The following is a 25,208-nucleotide window of genomic DNA, read 5'->3' as shown; positions in this document are numbered from 1 at the left end:
CAGTAACTTTTACTCAAATTAAAACATTTCAGCTCCCTTGAGACCTTACTGTTAAGTGCTTCAGACAGACATCAACTGAAACAGAGCCACCACAAATGCCCACGGCCTTTGCAATGCCAGATAACAAAGAGGCACAGCACTCTTTACAGCAGCAAAAAAAACCGGAGACCTTCATGCTCTGAGTCAGGAGGAAGCCACCTTTGCCTCTGAAAGCATGAACCTGGCATAGCGGGCAAGGACCAAACCAGAGAGCCCTCTGTACCACATAGGAGCAGTGCCTAGTTCTGCCCTGGGGGAGAGTTTTCCTGATCTTGAAGACAAAACCTGTCTGCTTATCAGCTCTGTCCTAATGGGAACACCCAGCTGCTTCTCCTATAGCCTCAGCAGCAAAGGAATAACTGGGGAATTTGTATGTGTTTTGTGGTATTTGTCTAGCTTCATGTTCTCTCCAAGTGCTAGAAATCTGTGGAACTAGCCCAGTAGCCCTGATTCCCTGTGTTTAGAAATTTCCAGAATCTTATTTAAAACTCATTGCTACAGAGTTACATTTTGTTGTTGATAGATGGCTCTTCTACCTTGGCATTCAGATACAGCTATTCATACTGTGGGTCAACAAGTTCGAGTCCTTCTCTGTGTCTTCCACCTAGCTATTAGAACTCCTCTATGTAAAGAACTAACTAAATCTGGTGAAAAGTAAAGTCCAGTGACTGCCCCGCACCTACTTCTTCAGCAGATATAAGAGGGTAAATTCTGATCTTATCTCTATTAGATTTTCCATTAGTCTCCTGGAGATGAGGGCATCTTTTCATAGTACCCCTGACAATGCTGTGTACAGCGGAATTATCACCTCACTAGTTCTACTCAGCTACCCCTTTGGCATGTGGAAACCCATCTTTTTTACCCCACACCAACCCCTTGCATCCAACACTGATGCAAGGCTCATGTACCCCCAGCATAATTTATTTTTCAGGTGTCAGTGTTTCACCTGATAGACTTTGCTTGCTTTCTGAAAGGCAGGAATCTAAATCCAAATGTGAAAGAAGCAAGGAAAATGGCTTTAAGGACTGAAATCCTCAAAGGCTTTGAGACTGAATCTTTGACTGAAAGATTGCAATTACTTTCCTGCAGTTGCTGAGAACTGCAGGGATGACATCGCTTAGTGTAATTTGGGATTTGAGAGAGGTTCCTTAGGTCAGAAGAGTTTGCATTCTCTTCAGCTGCTTATTGTTGCCTAAGGGTTACAAATAAGGGCTCGGGGGAAAAAATACTGCTTGAATACTCACAGTTGCAATGTTGAGATATTTAGGGCATTTGCAACCTAGATACTTTACATCATCCATGTGATAGACAGTCAGGACTCTTCTTGGGTATCATCTATAAAAGCCTGTGTTTTTGTGTCCTAGGAAAATAGACAGTTTACCTTATCAAATTGTCATACAAATAGATCAATTAGGAAAACAGAACTTGCATGATTAGAAAGTGAAGGATATGTAAGCACAAGAAAAACCTTGAAAAAGGGGCATTTGTACTGGATCTAGCGGCATGACTTATCACAATTAGTTCAGCACAGTAGCATGTATCATACAAAATGCCATACTGATAGGAAAAAATACTCAAATGTGTCATGTTCCACACAAAAAGGGTGGAAACCAAACTGTGAAGTGCTGAGAGATAAAATGTTCAAGGTGCAATACAAGATGAGCCAGAATAGAAAGAGATGACAGCAACCAGACAGCAGACCAAAATAAAATAAAATAAAAAAATGACACACTGTCTTTGATCCTGTTTACAAGAGGAAAGCAGCAGCACAGTAAAGCTTTCATACTATCACAGGATCTGCAAGTGTAGCAGAGATTGCTTCTGAGAGAGGGCTTTAACCTGGAAGTTTGCATGCAGCTCTACCATTAACTTCAGCAAGAGCTCAGTGTGCAGGATGCCAGGAAGATTAGAGTTGAGATAACTCCCTAAGTGGCTTGAGGACAAGAAAGGCTTATGCAAAGAAAAATACCATTGATCAATATCACCCTGTACTGTCCTTCTTTACACTATATTAGCTCACAAGCTTTGGAGTTAAAGTGCATTTTTAATGAAGCTTCAGTATTATATAAGGCTTTACCACCCTTCAAAAGTAGCCACATCTTTGCAAAAGGGTTTTAGGATTGCTAGGGAAGCATCAGTCCAGGTGTCTGCAAGAGACAGAGGAACGGAAGCAGTAATCTTGTATGTGGAAAGCCAGTTTTAGAGGGATCAGTACCGCTCTTTGCTTGTTGAAAGAGAAGCTATTTTTCAAAAACTAAGGGGTATTAAACAACACGTTATCTCTCAAAGTCTTTTACTAGTCAGAGGCTTTGCAGCACCTATACAGGGGCAGGGAAGGAGAAAGAAGGACAAACATTGAAATACACGTTTTCTGATATTTTGCACCCTCTTCTGTAGCTGAACTAGTTACTCACATTTTTGCTAGTGCTGCTATAAAGGAATAATTCTGTCCAACAAGTTAAAAACAAAAACAAAAAACAAGCAAAAACAAACAAACAAACAAAAAAGACAAACCAAGCATTGCACTGAAACCTGTGAGCATTATATGTAAGAGTCATATGTAAACTTCATAATTCTGCTTAGCACCAGGTAAAGAAAGTCTCAATGTAATGTCATGTCAGCCACCAGACATTCATAGTTCAAGACAGTGGCTGACTAACATGAAAGACTCCAGAAAAAAATAAAAAAGACCAGAGGTCTGAAAATCACAATCCAGCTGGAAAGATGGGAAGAATTGGTTCCATTTACTCATGGGACTAAAAGGCCACCATTTTCAAACATGCAAAAGTTTGCTGCCAAAAAGGAAAGGGATTAATTAATCTTTCTGTTTAATAGGTAAGACAAGAAGTTAAAAGTTAAGACTATTTTAAAAAAGCTTTAGATAAAAGATTAGGAAAATTTTCTTAATGTTAAGGATTGGATGGTGTGTATGGGATAGTCTTACACCCTTTTAAAAGGGATACATGAAAGACAGAAATGTTTACTCATAGCTATTCTGTTTTCAGACTAAGGATGGCCAAAACTGCCTGTCTAAATCATTTGAGTCTAGATCTATGAGCCAAGCTTCTGCCTCTGAAATGAATTACAATTTATTTATTTTAAAATCGTACTGCAAAGTTAAGAAGAAAATCTTGACTTTAATTAAAATTGCAGGAGCAGCATGAACAGGAAACATATTTGGAGATTTGGCCTGTGTTAAAACAATTTGTCTAGTGCAGCCTTTGAGGGGCATATTAATGTCTATCAGCAGTAAATATTTTGGCCACTGTCTCTTCTGAATGTGGAAGATGCAGAAAATCTCTTTCTCCTTGAGGAATTTATGGGGCACGATTTCATTCCTCTTTACTGGACAGATGGCCATGTGTTGACTCTCTAGATGAAGTAGTTCATTCTGCTGTATTAGTTGATTAGCTTTGAAAAACAGTTCTTTGGAGAGGGGGGAGAAATTATTCTAAAGCTTTTTCTCTTTTTAGAGGGACTTACTGTTCCAAATTGCTTGCAGCTTTTCTCTTCATATAATGATTATGGAGTTAAACATTAGTGATTCTGTATAAGTAGAATAATGACTGTAACTAGAGCAAGGAATGAAAATGTTAAACTAACAAATAAAGTGGTCGATTACTGAAACAGATGAGAAGACAGAGGGCAATTTCTAATACCAAGACATAGCTGGCACAATGATTAGACCACAGGCAAAGCTTACTGAGTTTGGATTCAGAATGCTAAAGCATCAACAGTGAAAACAGAGGACTCACAACACAGAAAACGCACTAAAAATAACTGGAGGATATAGATGAAAGCAGAACGGAAAATGGTGCAAGTGAAAAATATTATGAGACAGAAAGTCCAAAAAGGACAAGTTTGCCTGAGGATGAGGAATTGAAATAAGAAGCAGCTCTCCTGGAGTACTGTGTGGTTCTTTCTATGGCAGGATCCCCCTCAGCCCTCCCAACCAGCCCCTACTGCCCCTGAACCCCGAAGCACAAGCATGGCAGCAGTGCTGTGATTCCTCAAATTGCCCAGCAGAATGAAACTCTCTGCAGATACATTTCCTTCAGATAGGATGACAATTTGTGTGCAGCATGCATGTTGCTGATAGGGCTTTGAGACCTCCCTCTGGCCTCACTTGTAAGGAATCTGGGTATCCTACTCCTCTCTAAGGCACAGTCTCATACAGTCAGAGGAAAACAAGCTGCTGTTGATAATGACATGGCAAGGCTTATGCTGTGTAGAGTTGATTGATCTGAATTCAGGTGGTGATGGAGGGGAGCTTCATGGACTAAATCATTCCATGACTACAAGTGATCACTGGGTTGTGCTAGCAGCAATAAAGTCCTTTGGTTTTATTTAGGTTTGAAAAAGCAAGGCAGAGAATGACTGAAGGGCTTGAGTAGGAAGGCAAACCTTGTTAGTTTCTATTTATTTTTACCATCTACTATCTAATGCTTCATAGCTCTTGTGACATTTCAGATACACGCGACAATTGCACTAAAATCTAAGTCCATAGAAGTAGGCCAATTTACAGCAACTGAAGAGTTCATTCTTCTAGGGACTACTACTGAGACAAATCATTTTGATTTTTAGGCTTTCCTCCAGCAATCAATATTTTTATTGCTTTACTCAAGACAGAAAACAATCATATAATAACAAAAGTTGCTGGGTTTTGCTTCAGATTGTTTGTTTTACTTTTTACTGGCTTGTTTTGAGCACAGTGGGATAGCCTCTTTTCAGCGAAAATATGAAAAAGAGTGAAAAAAATTTGTACTCTACAAAAATTTGTACTCTACAATTTGAAGGGAAAAGGTTTCAGTGCAGATAGGCTGAGGCTCATACTGACTGTTTATTCAGCTTTCAGAGACTGCATTCTCATCCATGCTGCTGTTTACATGCCAGGACTTGCATTCCTGCACTGTTTTCCTGCTGCTGCTCAGTTTCATTTTGTTTTCTGTTCTTGCTCCTCATTCATCCCATATCAGAATTTGTGTTCCAAATGGACTGCATTGAAATATCTATAGCTGTTACAGACTATGGTGTTTTCCATCACAAAATCCATATAAGCCATACAGCAGGAATAAAAAGCAGCACAGTGCCAAGTTTACCGGAGCCAGATACCTCAAATGCCTTGTCCATAAATGTATAGCTTTGCATTTCATATGTAGAAAGTGGGTGAGAGACAGCAGTCAGAAGACACTGTGGAATCATGATACTCTGCCCTGGTGACCACAAAACAATCTTAAAAATTTTTGTTGTGTTTTTTGTCACCAGTTGCCATGGTTTAACCTCAGCCAGCAATCAAGCCCCTTGCAGCCACTCACTCAATCCCCCACCAGCAGGATCAGGGAGAGAATGGGAAGTGTAAAAGCCAGAAAACACAGGGGTTGAGATAAAGATTGTTTAATAGGGAAAGGGAGAGCTGCACACAAAAGTAGAACAAAGCAAGAAATTCATTCTCTGCTCCCCCTGGAAAGGCAGGTGTTCAGACATCTCCAGGAGAGCAGAGCCCCATCATTTATGATGGTGACTTGGGAAGACAAATGCCATTACTCCAAATGTCGTCCCCATCCTCCTTCTTCTTCATTTACTGAACGTGATGCCACATGGTCTGGAATATCCCTTTGGTCAGTTTGGGTTACCTGTTCTGGCTGTGTCTCCTCCCAGCCTCCTATGTAGCCCCATCTTCCTTGACCGTCGGGCAGTCCAAGAAGCAGAAAAGGCCTTGGCTCTGTGTAAGCCCTGCCCAGCAATAACAAAAACATCTCTGTATTATCAACCCTGTGTTCAGCAAAAATCCAAAACACAGCCCCGTACCAGCCACTGTAAAGAAAGTTAACTCTACCCCAGCTGAAACCAGCACACCAATCCAAAATTATTCTGTCAGACCTGTTCTTCGAGGAGATTTTCAACGTATCCTTAAGGTGCGCAATACTTCTTTTTCTGAATAGTATTCATTTTTCTAGCATCACAAGCATCAATACTTGTTTCTCAGAATTTGAGGGAAGATTTAGTTTATTTATCAATTCCTCTATTGAGTTCTTTGAAAGGGGACAGATTTTTGAGTTCAGAAGTATAGAAAAACCTTCCCAAGTGTCACTCCATTTGTTTTGCAATTCGTGGCAAGAAAAGATAAACACAAAAGAACAGGTTAGTTGCTGGCTGGCAGCTTCTCTGACATTCATAATAGTTAGCTAAACTAGCTTTACCTACGTAGCCCAATGTCTAGCTAAACTGGTTTAAATTTTGTGCAGTTAAATAATTGTAAACATAATGAGTTAGATCTGTTGCTGGTGTTCTTCCTTATAACTTCACTTTACTACTTCAACTTTTTTAAAATGTGAAATCTGCAGACATTTCTGTAAATTTTGCAACAACTATTTAAAGTCTGGAATATGGCAACAATGGAGTCCTAGAGTAAAGTGCCCAGGCAGAAGCATCTATACAAAATTACCAGAAAAAGAGTAAAGTAGCACAAGAGAAATCACAATCAAAGAGAGCCCAAAACATCCCTCTGCTGTCAATAAAATGCAGGGTTTGCCAATTCAGTTCTGGTTCAAATGCACTGTCTTATCCTGAGCATCTATCTCCTCCATTTCCCTAACTATAAAATTATAAAGTGCCAGGATTAGCTGTTGTGTAAAGACAGCCACTAGCTTACTAAGTGTTTACACACTTTTTGGTTGAAGAAAAAAAAAAAGAGTTAAATTATATTTTTGAAGGACTGAAAAAAGTAAAACATTACAAATTTTCCCTTGGTTTGTATTTATTTCTTATGAAAAATTCCATCTGCTAAGATATTTGTCTGACAGCCTTAGCCATTTACCAGTTTGATGCCCCTTTGCAAGGACTGTCCTATTGACACAGAATCATTTCTCCCTTCATAATAATATTTTCATGCCTCATGGCATTCCCACCTGTGGCTTTTTAGTAATTAATGATGTTACAATGCAAATTCTAATCAAGCTGCATATGTATTTTGTTCATTTGTTTCCTTATGGGAAACATTTTAATTTCCCCTGGCCTTTATGCAGCAGCTGCATGTCCTTCTGATTATTTCTTCTGTTGAAAAGCGGTCAAAGTGTTGTTCAGGACAAAATTCAGACCAGCTGTAAACATGTGAAACTCTTTTGGCCCAGAGTGTCCTAATCCATGTGCTATCTAGTTTTATTGAAAGCTAAACAAATCATAGAATCCTTGAGATGTAAAGTAGCAGCAAGAAAGACAGAGAAAAGAGAATTTTGGGGCTGCTGAAGCGACTGCTGTAGTGGGGGTTTTTGAAGACTATGGCAGCTTTAAGACATAGAAAATAAACTTTCCTGCTAAACAATGCTGTCTGTTAAGAACATACCTATAAATATCATTCCCTTCTTGTTTATGTCTATGAACTAGATGAAAGAATTTAAAATAGAATTTTCTCATTAACATACAATTTAATATATTTTGAAAAGAATTTTAATACATATATAGCAACCTGTCTATTATTTTAAACCTGTTTTGCTGCAGGCAAACATAAAGACAGTCGTGCAGCTGAATCATAAACCTGGGAGTGGGGTGGTATACTAAAATCTGTCATGGCCTTTACATTTATTTTACCTCAGTCTAATGAATCTTTTGAGAACTCATTTTAATCTTCTGTAAAATTGAAACAACAGCTCAAACACACATTGCAGGGCTCTGGAAGGTATATTTCTTCAAAGGTCTTTGATGATCTCTTCTACAAAACATTATAACAATCTAACTATTGCTGTTACACATATCTTCTCTTCAAGGAGATCTGAAGTTATACCTTCATTACACCTTAATAGCCTGTATTTTTTTTTCTGTTGCAGCTGGAAACAGTGTTTTAAATTAAGTTCAAAACACTGGGAAAAAAGGCATCCTCCTTGTTCTTCCTGAGTTGTCCACAGTGCCTTTATCTGTTTTCTCAACTTCACACAGTTTCCACATGTGAAGTTTCAGCTGAAGGGAAAAAAACCACCTGATCAGTTCTTGCAAACTAGCGACCTATCATGGGCTGCCACCTGTTCTGCAGACATTTTTCATCTGAAAGACGGTTATGAAATGAAATCACTATAGCTGGGAAACCTCAGCTATTGAATTTAACTGAATAGGGAGAGAGACTTGGGAAATTCTTTCAACTGGACATTTTTAATGAATAAACAAATATTTTGTAATATTAAAAATATGTTATTTAATCCTATAGTTTTCTCCTAGAAAAAAAAATTCAGATCCTGATTGTCTATTCAGTTTTAGCATTCATGCTCTCTTCTCCACTTGGCTATGGTGGCTACCCTGTGATCGCCCCTGGGCCCTGAAATAGAAATACTGCATCAAGATTCAGACCTGTTCAGTTTTCACAAACAACTAAGAGAGAAGGCTCAACTGTGCATGTCCTTGTCCCATACTTCTGAAGATAATATAGGAACTTGAAGAGATTCAAAATTGAACAGGTACATCCAAATATATTGTGCTTCATAGGCTGGTAAATGCTTTGTTGCTTCTGCAGCTTAGATTTACTGGACACACTCTGGAGACATTTACACACCCTTCCAGAAAGCTTCTGTGCTCTGTTTTCCCTTACCCTTTGTTTTAGGAACTTGTTGCAGTCCTGCTTCCTGGATGTTAAGGGTCTGTAATTCTTTCCTTCTGGTAAGTAGTGGCTTTTTCTGCTTCCATATCTACTCTGATCATCAAGATGGTCCATTCTCCTCCCACGTCTGCATTCACCTCTTCCATCTTCTCCAATTCCAGTGCCTCTATGTCTCTCTTCATTACTCTGCTTCCAGTACATCAGAGACCACTGTGCCTTTTGCAATCCATACAGGGTCATTTGCATTTCATGTCCACCTAGGTCTTAACCTCTCATTACCCCTTTCCTCTCTATGAAGTCAGATGAGTTTTGAAACTTGGTTGGGACTCACCTTGCTTTAATGGAGGAAGGTGCTTTTCCACAGACTTGCTTTGCAATCTGGAGAGAACACCAAGTTTGATAATAGTGGGTGGATTTACGCAGCAGATGCCAGGTGGAGGGTGCACCCCCATCACCCAGTTTCCATTTACCCATCCACCCCCGTTTTCCAGTTGTCTGCCATTGAAATCAATTAAATTCTGCTCCAAACAGCTTGCTCCTGAGTTTGTGCAGTCAGTGGGATAAGACTCTCGAGGGATATCATGGCACCTCCAAACAAAAACACAATGTTAATCTGAAGGCCAGTCCTCACAATCTCAGCCAGCTCTGTGAGTGCAGCCACAGTCATGTTGCACATGAGCAGGGACTGATTCGGAATGCCATGCACCTCGGTAAGTAAAGCTTGTGAAGAGCTCTGTGTGTAGCTAAGCTATCCATAGCAGTATTAATGAACACTGACCTTGCTTTGAAAATACACAGCATGTGTTTCTTCACTGTTTCTCTACAGTCTCTGCTGATTTCTACTGTGTTGAGCATTCTTGGAAACTTCTGCCCTGCTGTGAGACCTGGAGGACTTAAACTTTAGTTTAGTAGCTCTAAACCCCAAAAAGTACACTCAAACAGGCACAAATGCACTTACAGACACAAAGGCTCACATAACAAAAGAGTTTTTATTCATTTTCCAGCAGAGGTCTGTCATCATAAATGATCACTAGCACTTTAGAACACCACTTGCTTTGTGTATGGATACACAGGAAAAGTCTTTGGGACAGCAAGATCAATTAAATTAAAATAATAGAATTACTTTTTTTTTTTAATTTACCCCTTTTTAAACTTAAATAAGACTTTAGAAAAAGCACATCTTTTCTGCACTTCATAATAGTATTGCTTTATCTCACTAGGATTCTGTGAAGAAAATTCATTATTCTTGTGAGAGCCTCTACTACCAGAGATAAGGGGTTGTGGAAAAGCCTCTCAAAAACTAGTTGTGTTTGGGCTTATCATTGGTCACGAGTAAAGTTAGATACATTCATAAGTGCTTGCCGTCTTTGGACCAAGATCAAGATGTGTGCAATTAGGCAAAAAAAATTTACAAAGTTAGGAATTGTTAAAATGAAAAAGTGATGTTCCAATTCAAGAAATGTTAATAAACAGTGCCTACATTTTCAGAATCTGTCTCTCTCTGAGCATCAGAATGGTGTTTGCTGCCTCAAAGGAGAGAAAGCACATTCAGAAAACTCAGCCAATGTCTTTTTCTTGGTTCTGGGTAGACTTATTAACTTATTGTAAGGAGTTTTGTTAACACTAGAGTGAGGAATTCTGTTCCCTGCTCTACTGCTTCATTTTGATACATACAGGCAAGGATACATCCTGCCCCAGGCTGCTGCAGAGATACAGAGCCGTTCAATTGATGTTGCAGTTAAAGGCTCTGTCTGACCCTCTGGGAAGTACACGGTTACTACTTCTCTTTTTTTTTCACATAAGTAGGGATGGTATCAAGGTTCTACAGCAATCTTCATCACACAGCTTTTCACAGGAAGAACAAAAGGTAGAACAAAAAGTACAGGTTGTCAAAGATGCTGTCACTTGGAACATAGTTCTCCTGAGCTGTATCTTAAAGGGGAGATAAAAGAAAAGAAACTAAAATATTTTATGTGTGTTTGAGGTGAGCTCAACGTGATTCCTGTTGTTTCTCTGCTAAAACACATCACTGACTAAAGCAGCATAAAGCTCAAAATGCTGTCTTTGAAAATAGTTAGAGAAACACTACTTAAAGGCTTGGTTGTTTTGTTGTTTTTTAACTTTGCTTTAGCCTGCCAAACTCAAAAACTGTCGCTCTGTCATTTGCAGATTCTGCCTCTGCCCCCTTTCCATTTACAAAGGTTTAGACAACTATTGAAAGCCCTTTTCCCCTTTAGTTCTGCCCTAAATATCAAGGTGTGGAGCAGTGAACATCACAAATGCCGCTGCACCACAATTCACGAATGCACGAGGACTGCATGGCTTACAGGAAAATAGAGCCAGACATCTTAAAAACTCATCCTTACTATGTGTCTGTGCATTTGATGGGCACAAGCCACAGTCACTGTTCCTCACTCTTGATTTCAGCCAGGCCATATCGGTAGCATTTTATATGGATGCTATGTCTCCTTCCTTGCTGAGAGCAGACAGATGGTTAATCTGTGGGCTGAAGTTTGACATTATAATACTCACATTGCCTGAGAGGAGCATGGTGACCACTGCAGGAGACACTGCTGGCTACAAGCTGCTGCATCTCTGTCTTATGTCTGCAGTCAATTTTGTGTTCTACTCCATACTAAGCTACTACTACACAGTTAAGGATTGTATTTTTAAAACAGTAAGGGGCAAATTCACTCCCAAACATCGATTTCCTTTTTAATCACAAAGAGCAAGAGAGCAGGAATCCTCCAGGAGTTTGTACTCCAGCTCCACAGGCACAAAACCATGCAGATAACAAGCAATCTATTCACCTCCCTAACAGGAAACGTCTGGTCCGAGCTAGTTGTCTGGCATCCACCTGTAGTCAGCAAAGAATGAAAAACACTGAAGAGGCTGATTTATCCAGTGCTAAAGCAGATGTCTCAGAAAAAGCAGCATGAATTGCCCTCTGGAGCTTATCTCCTCTTGTTAATTATAAGGGTAGCCTGGAAAACTGGTTTAGAGTAGATACTGGACTTCCAGGCAGCTTAAGTTAGATGAGATGACTTCCAGTACCGGTTGAAAGGAGACTACACCAGAATCCTCTCCACTCCTTCTGTAGCAGGCTTTCTGCCTTCCAGAAACTTCAGGCAAAGCCCTGGCTTAATTTAAGTCCTTGGCACTCTCTAACCAGACTAGGATTTTCCCCATCATACCTGCTTCTGATTCCTGCACTATTGCAGCCTCACAAAACAACCGAGTGGGAATCACTGCAGTAAAACCCTTGTCCAAATATTTCATAGTTTAAGAAAAGAAGTCATTCATTTTTGAATAGTTCAAAAATTCTGCTTCAAAGCTTTTAGCAACCTTGCCTTTATTGTGTAAAATATTATCTCGCTATAAAATAATGCCTTGATTGTTAAAGTGGCTCTGTTTTCACTAGACAACATAAAAAATGGAGTGAGTATTCACCAAAAACCCAAAGGCTCTTTGGAATGTTGAAACAGCCTGTGACAGAAATAGGGCAGCTCTGGGTTAATTCCCAAATACCAAGTTTTAATCCAGTTAACCGACGGCTTACTGGAAAAAGGTGTTGGGTAAAATCAACACAGAAATAGGGAAACAATGAGAAACGTCAGGAAACAACCTCAGACAAGATACCTCTCAACAGACACGTGGGAGATTTACAAATGCAGGAAGGGGAGATGGCTAAAGATATCTCCATAAAGTACGACTCGTCCTGCAGAAGGGGTTAGGCTTTCCCCAGGCAGGTAAGGGAGACAGACAGAGGTTACAGCTCTAACCGCAGGCGTTAGGGCTGACAATGAACAGGAAGCCCATTTAGTAGCTCTGTCAGTATTTGGCAGCAACCCAAGGTAAGATAGACATGCAAATTGGCCTGTGTTGTTTTAAACCCCTAGTTGCTTTATCTTACTCGCTGTCTGCTGACCTGCCCACTCACTCCCTGCAGGGATCGAGTTAGCCTATCAGTCCTTTCCCAGCTACGGCCCTTCTACACATCCACACACCTTTGCAAATCGGTGGGAGCTGCACCAGAGCTGCAGGTGGGCTGCACGTCTCCAGAGGGACCTCCAGCGGGTACTCATCACATTGCGGCACACTCCTCCCAACACCCAGATTTTGGCCACCTCGAGGCATGAGCAGAGTTTGCACTGACCCTCAATGTGCTGTGCAGAGCACAGCTCCAGAGACAAAGGGATGAGAAATTCCAGCTATCTAGCAAGAAATTAATTGGAAATATATGTGGGTATATATAATTACATAAAATATACCTATTCCTGTCTATCTGTTGGTATCAGAAAAGAAAAATTTACCCAAAATTTTATGAAGAGTAAATATCAACATTTCCTTCACTTCCAACACATACTTTGCCCACCAGTTTCAACCTGTCTTTACCTTCCACCCCATCCAGTACAATCAAATGCACTTCAAAGAATGAGTCAATGCTCAGAACATCCTTGCCAAGGGCAAGATAACATCAGCCCTATCTTGTTGTGGCAGCAATGAAGTCACAAAAGGGTTGTCAGCAGTTATCAAGATGAGCTGTAGGATATCTGTGGTTTGAACCTCTGTCCATCAGTTGCCCAAGCCAGTATCACCAAAGTGCCCTTTATCCAGTAGAAAAGCTTCCACTCAGAATATGTGACCAGGACTTCACTGAGCTTTGAGCACACACCAGTTGGAGGCATGCTTTACTGCACTCCGCACAGCTAACCTGTGCATTCAAAAGTCACAAATTATCTCTACTACGGTCTCCAAGGAATAATAGTGTCCAAATAAAAAAGTGACATTTTTAGCAGTCTCATGAATGCTTGTTTCTTTTAATTAACTCTGTGTTTCTGAGACCATAGGGTGAACTCGGGTCAAGTTGTCAAGAGTTTCTGAGGTACCACAAGAACTATAAACCTGTTCATTTTTAAAAATTTAATATGAGATATGCCCCCAGAATCTGGCCAAAAAAAAAAAAAAAAAAAAATCATGATACTCCATTAAAAAGCAGAAACTGACAACACTGTGACCCAGAAGTGACATGGAAAAGCCAGCACTATTTCTAGGTACAGTAAGACTCACATTGTTAACTTTTGAAGTGCCTTCTAGAACAATATCAGACCAAATTAATTGCTGACATAAGTAATTTCCCCTGAATAAGGTGAAAATTCACCCGGATAAGGAATTTCACCAGGCTTGTCTAAGAAAAACTTTGCCACTGTGTTTTTTCTCTGTACATTTGAGTGGAGCACAGACAATTTTCAGATCAGCATGGTATCTTTTCTGAAAAAAAAAAAAAAAGAAAGAGACGACAGATTTTGGAAACAAAATTATTACTTACAACTGTGACAGATTCCATGGTGACACAAGAATTTTTCCTATTAAGCTTTAGCAAGTGCTAGTGCCACAATAAATAATCTTTCATACATGGAGGCTTCAGAAGGAACAAATAAGGAACAGTACAAGTAGTTCTAGAAGTTTAAAAAAGTATTTCATTATTTCAAACTTAAGCCAATCATGCAATAGAAAAAGAAAGTGGATGAACTATACGAAATTACTTACCAGGGTGTCCTCATTCCTAATCCATAATTTATATGCACATTTATTTTACATTTTTTATAAAAATTATTAGATATATTTTGACTCCAGATGAAAAATATCAGATTATATACAAGGCAACACAGAAGCATCTGAGCTCAGATAACACTCCCAATGAGATGCCTGTGAATCTTTTTCATACCCAGTAGTCAATAGGGGATTTTCCTCCCAATTTCCCATTCTACTGAGGCTTCAATCCCTCTTCCCCGAGAAATTTAGCTTCATATGGACGGAAACAAAGAATTTTGAAGGTGGAAAAAAAAATAAAGTCAAGTGCTTTCTGCACAGATGAAATGTGCATGCAGCTGAGTTTACAGAAGGATTTCATAATATCAAGACCCACAGAGATCAAAAGTAATAATAAGGAGTCTCAGAATCTGTGGTGGCATGAAAGGATTGCTCATTCTGGAGAAAATTTACATTTTGTTTGTTGATGTCTTGTAGATTGAGCTATGCCAGAGGGATATAAATCAATGAAGATGCTGCTTTAGTATTTGAGTCCATTATTAAAATAGTCCAACATGTTTTTATCAGAATAAGTTTAAAAAAAAAAAAAAAAGAGAGAGAGAAACATATTTAATTTTTTTTTAATTCTTTGAGACAAGTTCCATTCCCCACTGTATACATACATATATAATCTGAATATTTTCCATTTTCAGCTGGTACTACTCAGTCATTGACATGTAAATAAACAAGATAAATTTTTACCAGTGAATACAAAGAAATCCTGTTAGGATGGCAACTGTATAACCAGAATCTGTAACTATAACTAGAATTTCACTACATAAGATCACAGATGCCTTGGGTATGTCCCTGGCAGTCTTTTAATCTCTCTTCTAAGCAGTCATTTCAATCTAACCACTGCATTCAAGACTGAGACAGAAAAACAAGGAGAAGCCTTGTGCTCTTATGGTCCAGGAAAATATTCACTATCTCAACAAGCTGTAGTTCCACAGTGAAGATACAAGTTGGGATTCAAATAGAAAAGGAAAGCAGAGTCAAAACACGCAAAAGGAAAAATATAAAATATTTCTGAGCTAACACTCTAGGTTGCTATTTTTTAGGGTATACTGATATATGTGTAGAAACAAATGTTTAAATCCTTTTGAAGCTAACTTTAGGATTCATGAAGTAACTACCAAAGTCAGAAAGAAAAAAGAAAGATAGATAAATCTGAAAATAGCGACTACTGAATGCTTGTATCCAACAGAGTAAAGAATGAGTTCATGTAATAAAGCAGCATAAAGGTTTTTGGTTCAGAAACAAGCACTTGGAGGATTTAAGTAAACAAGAGTTCAGTCCTAAAGGCAGAACTTTAATGGAAATCAAGGGGAACCTGCCATGTATAAGGCTTAAAAATACAGGAAGCTACTAGGAAAAGTTGGAAGAAAATATTGAAATCCACCATGTATTCCAACTCCGTTGTGATTAATATTCTCTAGACTAACACGTAAAAGAAAGAAGGAATATGGAGAATAAAATGTCAAATAAAATAAACAGTTACAGGAGGCTTTAAAAATCTATTAAATCTATAAAAGATGGCAAAGCAAACTGACAAAAATATAGTCATTTAGTCTAATAGTTTTGTAGAACAAAAAAACCTGAGATGTAAAAGAGCAGGATTGATTAAAAAAACATTTTAAAATACCTTTACAAATACATTAGGTGAAAGAAAGAGGCCCACCAATCTAGAAGACTGAACATTAAATGTGTAGAAATGTACAAGAAGATATTGCTTTGGAAATTAAAATAAAAAGCTATTTTGATTTTTAAAATGGATTCAAAGCTTTCTGAAACATATGCTGACCACCACTGCACTGTATGGAGGAGAGGTGGGAGTGCAGCAGGGCTAAGACAATTAAAGGAAGGATTCAGACAGGGTGATTTTCTACTCATATGTAAAAGCAGAGGAATAGGCATGTGGAACACAAAACACTTATTGCCTGCATCCTTTTTTTTACTGAAAAAACATGGCTCTGTTAAATGTCAACAAAGCTGCAGCAGCTTAAAACATCAGGTTTCCTCACTGTGTAGCAGTATGTTTGAAGGGTTCTCTTAAAAAAACCCCACATTTTTCCCTCCTAGTCCATTGATGAAACATTTCTAGCATAACCCATCTTTATAAAAATACCTCCAAGGCAAGTGGAGTAACTTAGTCACCACTGATGAAGAGAGATTCTCCCTTCAGGGGAATACCTGTGCATGCTCATGTGAAGGTGTTTCTCTTCCGCTTTTTTACCTTTGAGACATCTCTTTTTAGGATTTTTAGGGTGAGACATAATCCCAGGTAGTCCACATCCTCAAGCCCTGTGCACTAGGTTAGCTAACTCCAGAAGACCTTGTGAAGCACAAATTGTGCCACATACATAAAAGCAAGGTTCAGTTACAAAAAGATAGGGGACCACAGCTCTGATCAATATTTCTTCCCTGTATCTTGCTTGGCAGAGACAAACACTTATTTACCTGCTGGGTAAATAAGAGAAAAAATGTCCCATGAAAGTGGCATAAAACTTCCACAAAAATAACTCACTGTGTAAAAATATTCCAAAATCGAATCTAATAACACTGCATGGAAAAATCTATTCTACCAGTCTGGAATTCAAAGTATCATAAAGCTAGGGAACTGTGCAAGCAACATTAAACAAGACAAACAAAATGTAATCCAGAGCACTTGCAACAAAAGCATAGAATAAGGAATGGGAGAATAAAAGTGTGAAGGCAGCCTAATGCTTCCACAATTAATAGACTCTACTTAAGAAAAAAAAAATCAATTCAGTGCAAAGTTAGAAAGATGTCAGAAAGGAGCAATTATTCATGGCTAATTACTTTTTTGGGGATGATGACAATGGGTTAGTTTTCTCTGGTATTGATGAAGAAAAACCTCTGGGGAAATCATTTGCAAAGGTTACCAAGGATATGAATTATTCTCTGGTATGTATGAAGTACAAGAATATGAAAGAATGAGTAAAATACTAGTGTAGTGAAGGTCATCAAGACAACTCAGCTAATAGCATAAATTACCACTTTAGAGATTCAAACACGCCATCAATATGTCTAATAATGAATGATCTCCTGGAAGGAATGATTTGCTACAAACTGTTCAGATACTTACTAGAAAGAAGACTAAAAAAAATTGCTTCAAGAGAATATAGCAAAAGACAAAATTACAGAATTCAGCCTGTAGTTGCCCCTAACCATGAATTATAGAAAAAAATAACCAGTACCCCTTAAAACAAGACTGTATTGCACCGAGTTCCATTCTCTTCCTGAAACGTGGGGTGATGTAGCATATCCCATTGTCTTAGACCTACTTCCCCATTTCTCTACAGAACAGCTACCATAGTCTTCTCCATTTTATCTTCTCTCTCTTACTTGTAGCTTCATTATCAGCTTTCTCTTCAGTATAACCATTCACAGCCATCTTTCCTATACTAGCCTCTCAGATAGATAGCAACAGCTTCATCTCCTGGAAAATTAGCTTGTCTCACAATCTTCCTATCCCAGTGGGGTCTCCATCCTAATTTGCTCACAATCCTTATTAGTTGTTCACATCTCTGCTCCAAGTGCCCTATAACATTTGAAAATCTGATGATTGAGTCCATAGCACTCATTATAAATCCTCCTTCCCATCCCTCCCTCCTGCCTTTAAGCTGCCACATCACCACCTCTGCCATTTAGCCTGTCCATTATACTGCTTTGCACTCATTTCTGTGGAGCTCTGCCTTCATGTTTCCATTTGTTCCCATCTTGACCTTAGTAAGTAAGATAGCCACATACACTGCTCGCACATTTATATGCAACCTCTGTAATAGCTGAGGGGCTCCAAGGTAGCTGTATTAGCTACTGGTTCCTCTATAACTGCTTGCCTGATTGTGCAATTAGGCAGCAGTACCTGGACTCCAGGAAATGAACATACATGAAACCTGCATATGTTATGTGATGTTGCCAAATTTCCAGCTCTTCTATTAGAAGACAACAGGAAGATGGGGGTTTTTTCAACTTCAGCATGGAATTATTTAAAAAAGACTAGGCTTATTGGCAATTGTGTATATTTCTGCTATAAGACAGTGCATAAAAATGCCCTGCCTGTACTTATAAAAAGAATAGGCATGTGATACTCTTCTAAATGATGGGATTAATATTCAAATTATAAAGTATAAAAATAAACAAAAGGTCTTGACTGCCATTTTCATGTGTTTTGATCTTCAGTGCTATTTAGCTTGCAGTAAGCAACTCCTCCAGACATGACTTGAATATGTCACTTACTCATTACAAAACTTCTTTGTTACAAGGGTGGTCTCATCCCTCCCATGTTAGCAGAAGAGAAAGAACAGCTGGTGAGCAAAACAGGCCATCAATAAAGCCAGGGAAAGGCTGAGCTACCTTTGAGATCTATCACCATGGGGAAGTCTGAGAGCAAGGAGGCTGCAACTGCCTGCCAGGCAGTGCAGGAAAAGGAGTGTTTCCCAAACAGCTCACTTGCCTTGACAGCTAATAAAATCTGTAGAGTTAAATTGCCGTAAAAGTAGCATGGGGGGAACCAGACCTTTATAGTAGAAATAGATTTGTCTTCAACTCTATACATTTTTTGTCACCTAAAATCAGCCTCCTTAGGACTAGGGTGGGTGCAAAGGGCAGGAAAGTTTTAATGTAAATACTTCTGGTACAAACAATCGGATTCAAACACAGATTAGTGAAAAGGTTGATATTCAGGCATAATTTCAAAGGTAAAACCTTTTCTGCTAGGAGGGATACAACACTGCCTTTTCGTGTCTCTTGGATCTGGTCTGTTCTCTGGGCAAACAACTCTGCATGCCCAGAACGATGCAAAGAGGAACAGGCTTGGAAAGCAGTCATTATTTGAATGCTTTTGAAGACATCTAGCAAATATGATTGCAAACACATAGAGAACTAGTAGGAAGATCAACAATAAATCAGGTAGTAAGTACAGAAGTGATCCTTTTCTATGCAATTACAATTTTAAATAATCTCATTTGTATTTCTTTTTCATTTCCTCTGAGCCACTGAACCATTAATCTCTAAAAATATTGATTGTTCTCTTCTGATTGGCAGTCATTAAAAAAGAAGGAAAAAAAGGAAAGAAAGAGAAAGAGAAAGAAAAGGAGGGAGAAAGACAAAAAAAAAGTAAAAGAAGAAAATTCCTCCTCATGTGGAGGGGCAAGTGTTTGCAGAGATATTTCGACTTCATTAGACCTGTTCATTAGGTTCATTAGGTGAAAGTGTCATACTCTTAAAAAGAAAACAAATAGATTTTAGCATATCCAGACCATGTATTAAAATGTTATCAAAAGTTATAAATTCCAAAGCATAATGTTTGACAGTAAGCTGTCATGGAAGCAATAGATTCATTATAAAAATGCTAGAAGTGCATACATCTCATTGACTGTTTATCATTAACTTCATGGGATGCTGATAGGAAATGTCTAGCTATAATTTATATTTCTGATGACTCTCAAATCTATTACTCACCTCTCTCGAGTTTTATAGCTCCTCTGGACAGAATAGAAATTGAACAGGCAGAGTAGGTTTGGGAGGGGAATTTTCTGCTCTTGCTTTTCTCTATTATCTCATCCCTCCAGCCTGAGCATTCCCTGACATGTGATCAAACTCACACTGCCCAAGTGTTTCTCAGAAAATAGGGTTTGAAAATAAAAAAGGGAAAGAGAGATATTTAACTACTATCTCCATTTTAAGTCTTGCAGCAACTGTACTCTAAAAAACACATTATGGGTAAAATCTTAAATATGCAGTCAGGTGTAGCATGAAGAAAAACTCTGTTAAGGATAATGTGAGTTTTAAGACTATAAAGACCTGAAAAAGAATCTCCAGAAAAACAAAGAAAATAACTTTTGAAATATTCAATAAACAAAAAATTCACTTGTGCCAAGGTATGGGTCCAAGAAATCCGATTTTCTAAAGAAATCCCTATGTGTGCAGAAACACTGTAACAGAATTAAAGCTAAAACTTGCAACTGAATCCATTCTAATTATCAACTAAAGTTTAAAATTCATATAATTATGTACTGAGCACTATCTCTGTTTTTTAAAGTCCTACAGCTGTTAGATCAATTACCTACCCATTAATTGCAAAAGACTTCATTGAACTTACAAAAGAAAGGGTTTATTCTGTTCTCTTTTGAACTAGTATACATGTTTGTACAGATGAGCTTCAGAACACTAAGCAATTTTTCATGGCAGACTTTATTTCTTTTTTATTGACTATGCCTATTACATTTCTTCCTTTTACAGCACTTCCACAAACTTTAGAAAGAGAACAGGCAGTAATAGCAGAGCTTAGAGGCATATTTTTCACATGAATACCAAGTTCTCATGTAGCAAAACTTTGGTAGAGAAATCTGCATTCTCTTTTTTTTCCCAGAGGGAGAAAGGGAAACAGTTCTTCTTGCTTCAGACCCCCACATAATCTAATCTGACAAATAATCCCTGAAACAAAACAGAGAATGCTCATTCCATGATCAGCATTCAATAATGCATTTTTATTCAAGCAAAGGTTCCTAACAGCTCATGTAAAAGCAATGCATGATGAAAGCAGGTATCTAATGTAAAGTGTGCCCCATTTCTGTGAAGGACTGTGTGAGTGCAGTTCTGCCTCTGTATAAGATTTCAGCTGCATCTTAAACATTTCCATGAAGAAAACTGATTTATATAAATATCTCATGGCAGATCTTAGCCAGATTTTACCTTGGAGATAATCAAACAAGTCTAGAATGGAAGCTCAAGCTCCTACACTCATTCCTAGAAAATCTATCTGTAAAAAAGATTGTCTCCTCTCTCTGCAAGAAAATGATGTTATCAAATCTAACAAAATATCTGATGTAGTCAAGGAAAGTTTTTTTACACAGTCACTAAGATCAGTCTCTTTCTTATACCTAAAATTGTTATCAAAACTTTTTTTTTGTAAGATAGCAAGTTATACTGAAAAACTTCTACCCAAAACTAGAATTATAAGTTAAATTTTCACTGATACAGGTATCTTTACTGTGATCTGATGGATGGGAAGGAGGGATCAGGTGCTTAAACAGGACATTATACAACTGAAATGCCCAAATAATGAAGACGTAAAGGTTAAATTACTGTATAACTGCCTACATCGAAGCTATTTTCTTTACAACATAAGAAAGGTTTAAGTGAATGTCAAATGTGAAAATAGCTAGGCAGTAAAATTATTATTCAAAATTGTGTGATAGCAGCCTAAATCACATACCATAGTTAAAAATAAATTAATCCTCAGCAGGTTGTGTCCAGGTTGCCAGCACTAATATTAAATCTTTGAAAGGTATGTTACATCTGGAGCTGAGGAATATAAAAGTGATATGAGTATTTTCCTCTCTCTTATAACTTACGGGCATTCGAAAACAGCCCTATTACTTGTAGTTCCAAAACATATTGATTATATAATTCCAGCTGTTGTTTCCATCTCAGTTTGCTTGAAGGTCAAAAAAGCCCACGGGACTTAAGCTAAAGACCCACACACAAAATATTATTATACAGTCATACTATAAAATCATAGAATGAATTGGGTTGAAAGGGACCTTAAAAATTGTCTAGTTCCAACCCCCTTCCATGGGCAGGTCCACCTTCCACTAGACCAGGTTTCCCAGGATCCCATCCAACCTGGCCTTGGGCACTTCGAGGGATAGGGCATCCACAGCTTCTCTGGGCAACCCATTCAAATGTCTCAAAGCGAAGAATTTCTTTGTAATACTTCATCTAAACCTACCTTGTCCTATCACTACGTGTCCATGCAAAAAGTCCATTTCCAGCTCCTTTGCAGCCCCCTTTAGATGCTGGAAAGCATTCTATGGTTTCCTTGGAGCTTGCCCTTCTCCAAGTTGAGCAATCACAACTCTCTCAGCCTGTCTTCATAGGAGAGGTGTTCCAGTCCTTGTATCATCTTTGTGGTCTCCTCTGGACTGACTCCAATAGGTCTGTGTCCTTCTTATGTTGGAGGCTCCAGAGATGAAAGCAGCACTGCAGGTGGAGTCTCACAAACAGGTACAATGCCCTCCCTTGACCTGTTGGTCATGTTTGTTTTGATGCAGCCCAGGGTGTGTCTGGCTTACTGGGAGCACATTGCTGGGTCATGCTGAGTTTCTCATCCACCATTTCCCCAAAATCTCTCTCCTTGGGGTTGCTTTCAACCCATTTGCCATCCAGCCTGCACTTGTGCTTGGGATTGCCCTGACTCAAGGGCAGGATCTTCCACTTGGCCTTGTAGAACTTAATAAAGTTCACACTGACCCTGTCAAGGTCCCTCTGGATGGAATCCTATCCCTCCAGTGTGTTAACTGCACCACACAGCTCAGTGTCAATGGTAAACTTGCTGAGGACACAATCTATGACTGTCTATGTCACCAAGATGTTAAACACATGTAAGAATGTAAAAAAAAGTAAAATGCAAGATTGTCCAAGAAATTGCAGCAGAAATGTATGCAGCATGAAACACCAGTGCCTAATATGCACAAATGTTTTATGCAGAAATTCAAAAGAGGACACTCGCCATGAAAAGAGAGAGCTTCACATTAGAAAAAGACTTTAAACAATTTGAAGTGAGGAAGGATGAAAATAGAAAAGGTGTAGGAGAAACCCATCCAGGATGGGATGAAGAAGTCCATCCAGGTGCATAAGGGCCTTGTCATACCTGATAGGAAAAACTAATTGTCTCATGCCATTAGTCTGGACCAAAACACGTAGAATAAAGAAGATACAGAGGAAGATTAAAATATTGCAATGCCCAGCATGGTGAGGAGTTTTGCTGCCGGGTGGAGCAGCACCCACAGAGCTTCAGGTACAGAAAGAGATGGCAGTGATTCAATTTGGCAGGTCTGATGCTCTATGAACGTCTCCAGCTGTGGGTAGGACTGGGCAGAAGTTTTTTAAGTGAGGCACCTTTACCTTGACGGCTATTGTATCAGCCTGTCAAAACCATACCCTAGCCTCTAAGGGGTATACCAGTCAGGTGAAAGACTACCAGAAGCATTAAGACCCTATTCAATACCCTTACTCGGTCCAAGAAAACTGGTGGCTCAGATTTATTTTTGTTTCTCTCTGCCTTACATGTTATATGTGTCTTGCCTATTTATTTCATACTACTTCAGAGGATAAGGGTTTGGTCTTCCTCTTTCTCATAAATATTTTGAATTTATTTTTGAAAATATTTTGAAAAGTCTGATTTTCATTTTGATACAAAAAGAAAACAAGGGTTTTCCGAATGCTGACATTTTTCACAAAACAGTGTGCAGGGAATTTTTGTCAGCCTGAAGCCTCTGTGCTGAGGAGAAAAGTTTTGTTTACCAGCATTGCTGGGTAAAAAAGAAGATGGCTTCAGGTGCAAGACAGAATTGGGTGTCATTCCTGGAGGCCTGGCTTGAGTTTCATCTTGGGTAATTGGACATTTTCTGAGGAGGTTTTTTCTTCTTTTCATCAAAACAGATCCTATTACAATGATATCCTGGAAAAAAAGAAAAGAAAAGACAATCTGTCTAGGTCACTGCATTTTGCAGGACTAACCATTACAAATCATCACCATCCCTATATCCAGGCTGCGTATGAATACCTGCCACAGAGCCCAGTGCAATGCCACTGTAAATTCACCTCCTCCTCAAAACATAGTTTTCCTCTCTAACCTGCAGGGAAATAGCAGAATTGCCAGACAATCAAAATACGTGTTTTTGAAAAGGTCAAAGGATTCCAGCAAAATATTATATTTCATGTAGTGTACAAACCATGAAAATGTTGATATTTCATTACTGAGAAAAAAAATTGTAACAAAAACAGAATCTGACAACATTTTTTTCATATTTGGGACAAAGACTGTGGCAAAAATATGGGCAGACAGCTACCATCATCTGAATATAGTTTTTTTTGTTTTATAGTAATTTTGTCTTATGTAAAAGCATTTCAACCACCCGAATCTTTAGTTATCCATCAGAACTTACTCTGTTTCATGGCAGTGCTACCTCATAAAGCCAGTATACTATGAAAAAATGCAACTTGCTGTCTCTGACCCACTTCAAGCACAAATGAACCCAATTAACTTTTTTCTTTTTTTTTTTTTTTTTTAAGTTATCTCCTTCACATTGCTGGGGCACCAAGGCTACCAAGCTTCTTTATTCCCATATATATAGTTCTCACCATAACAGTAATGCACTCTACAAGGCATCAAGCCTGTTAATCAGAAAAGCTTTCAGAGCCTCCTTAGTTCTAACAATTTTATTGCAGATTAGTAAGCAGCTGAAACTGCACAAGTTCGGGAGCTGCAGTAACTCAAATAGCCAGTCTGGAATAGGAGAAAATTGAATACACTGTTCTCAGCAGCTCTGTCTCGATTGGGAGAATGGAATTATTCTTCAAGTATTACCATGTACCAGAAGAAAGCATTACTTAGGACTGACTGTCGACTGTCTAATTGCAGCACTCAACTGAATAATTTGAAATGATAGCTATCTAAAGCCAAATTGTAAAGTGAATAGTGAACAAAGCAATAAATAATAGAATTACACGAACTATATGTGATTGCTCATTGAATCAGATTGCCGGTCATAATAAAAGTCAAAAGTAACAATCAGCCTCATTACTACAGAAAAGAGGAAATGCCACTAACAGTTTCTAACTCCTATCATCAACATATATTGTGAAAACAACCTGGCAAATCTCTTTTGATTATAGTGGACCTAACCTTAACCTTACTCCTTTCTTATTCCTAGGGGTCGAGTGTCTCATACTTAAAGGATGGTTTCATCACTGTACAAACTGTGCATGTAATTCTTTGGTCTCTCACAATACTGGCTGTTTTCACTCAGAGAATGAGCTGCAAAGCACACCCAAAAGGAAGGAGCAAAGGCACTGGGAAAGAGGAGCATCACTTGGGTCAGGGAAGGTGTTCTCAATTTGTTCTGGTAGATGAGACTGCATGTCTCCAGTGAGATTCTCCACAGGGTCTTGGATGAGCTACAAA

The sequence above is a fragment of the Chamaea fasciata genome, unplaced genomic scaffold (genome assembly GCF_029207755.1).
Source record: "Chamaea fasciata isolate MVZ Bird 193981 ecotype frontalis unplaced genomic scaffold, bChaFas1.0.hap1 SCAF_2, whole genome shotgun sequence".
Taxonomy (NCBI): domain Eukaryota; kingdom Metazoa; phylum Chordata; class Aves; order Passeriformes; family Sylviidae; genus Chamaea; species Chamaea fasciata.
Note: the sequence above shows the minus strand (reverse complement) of the source record.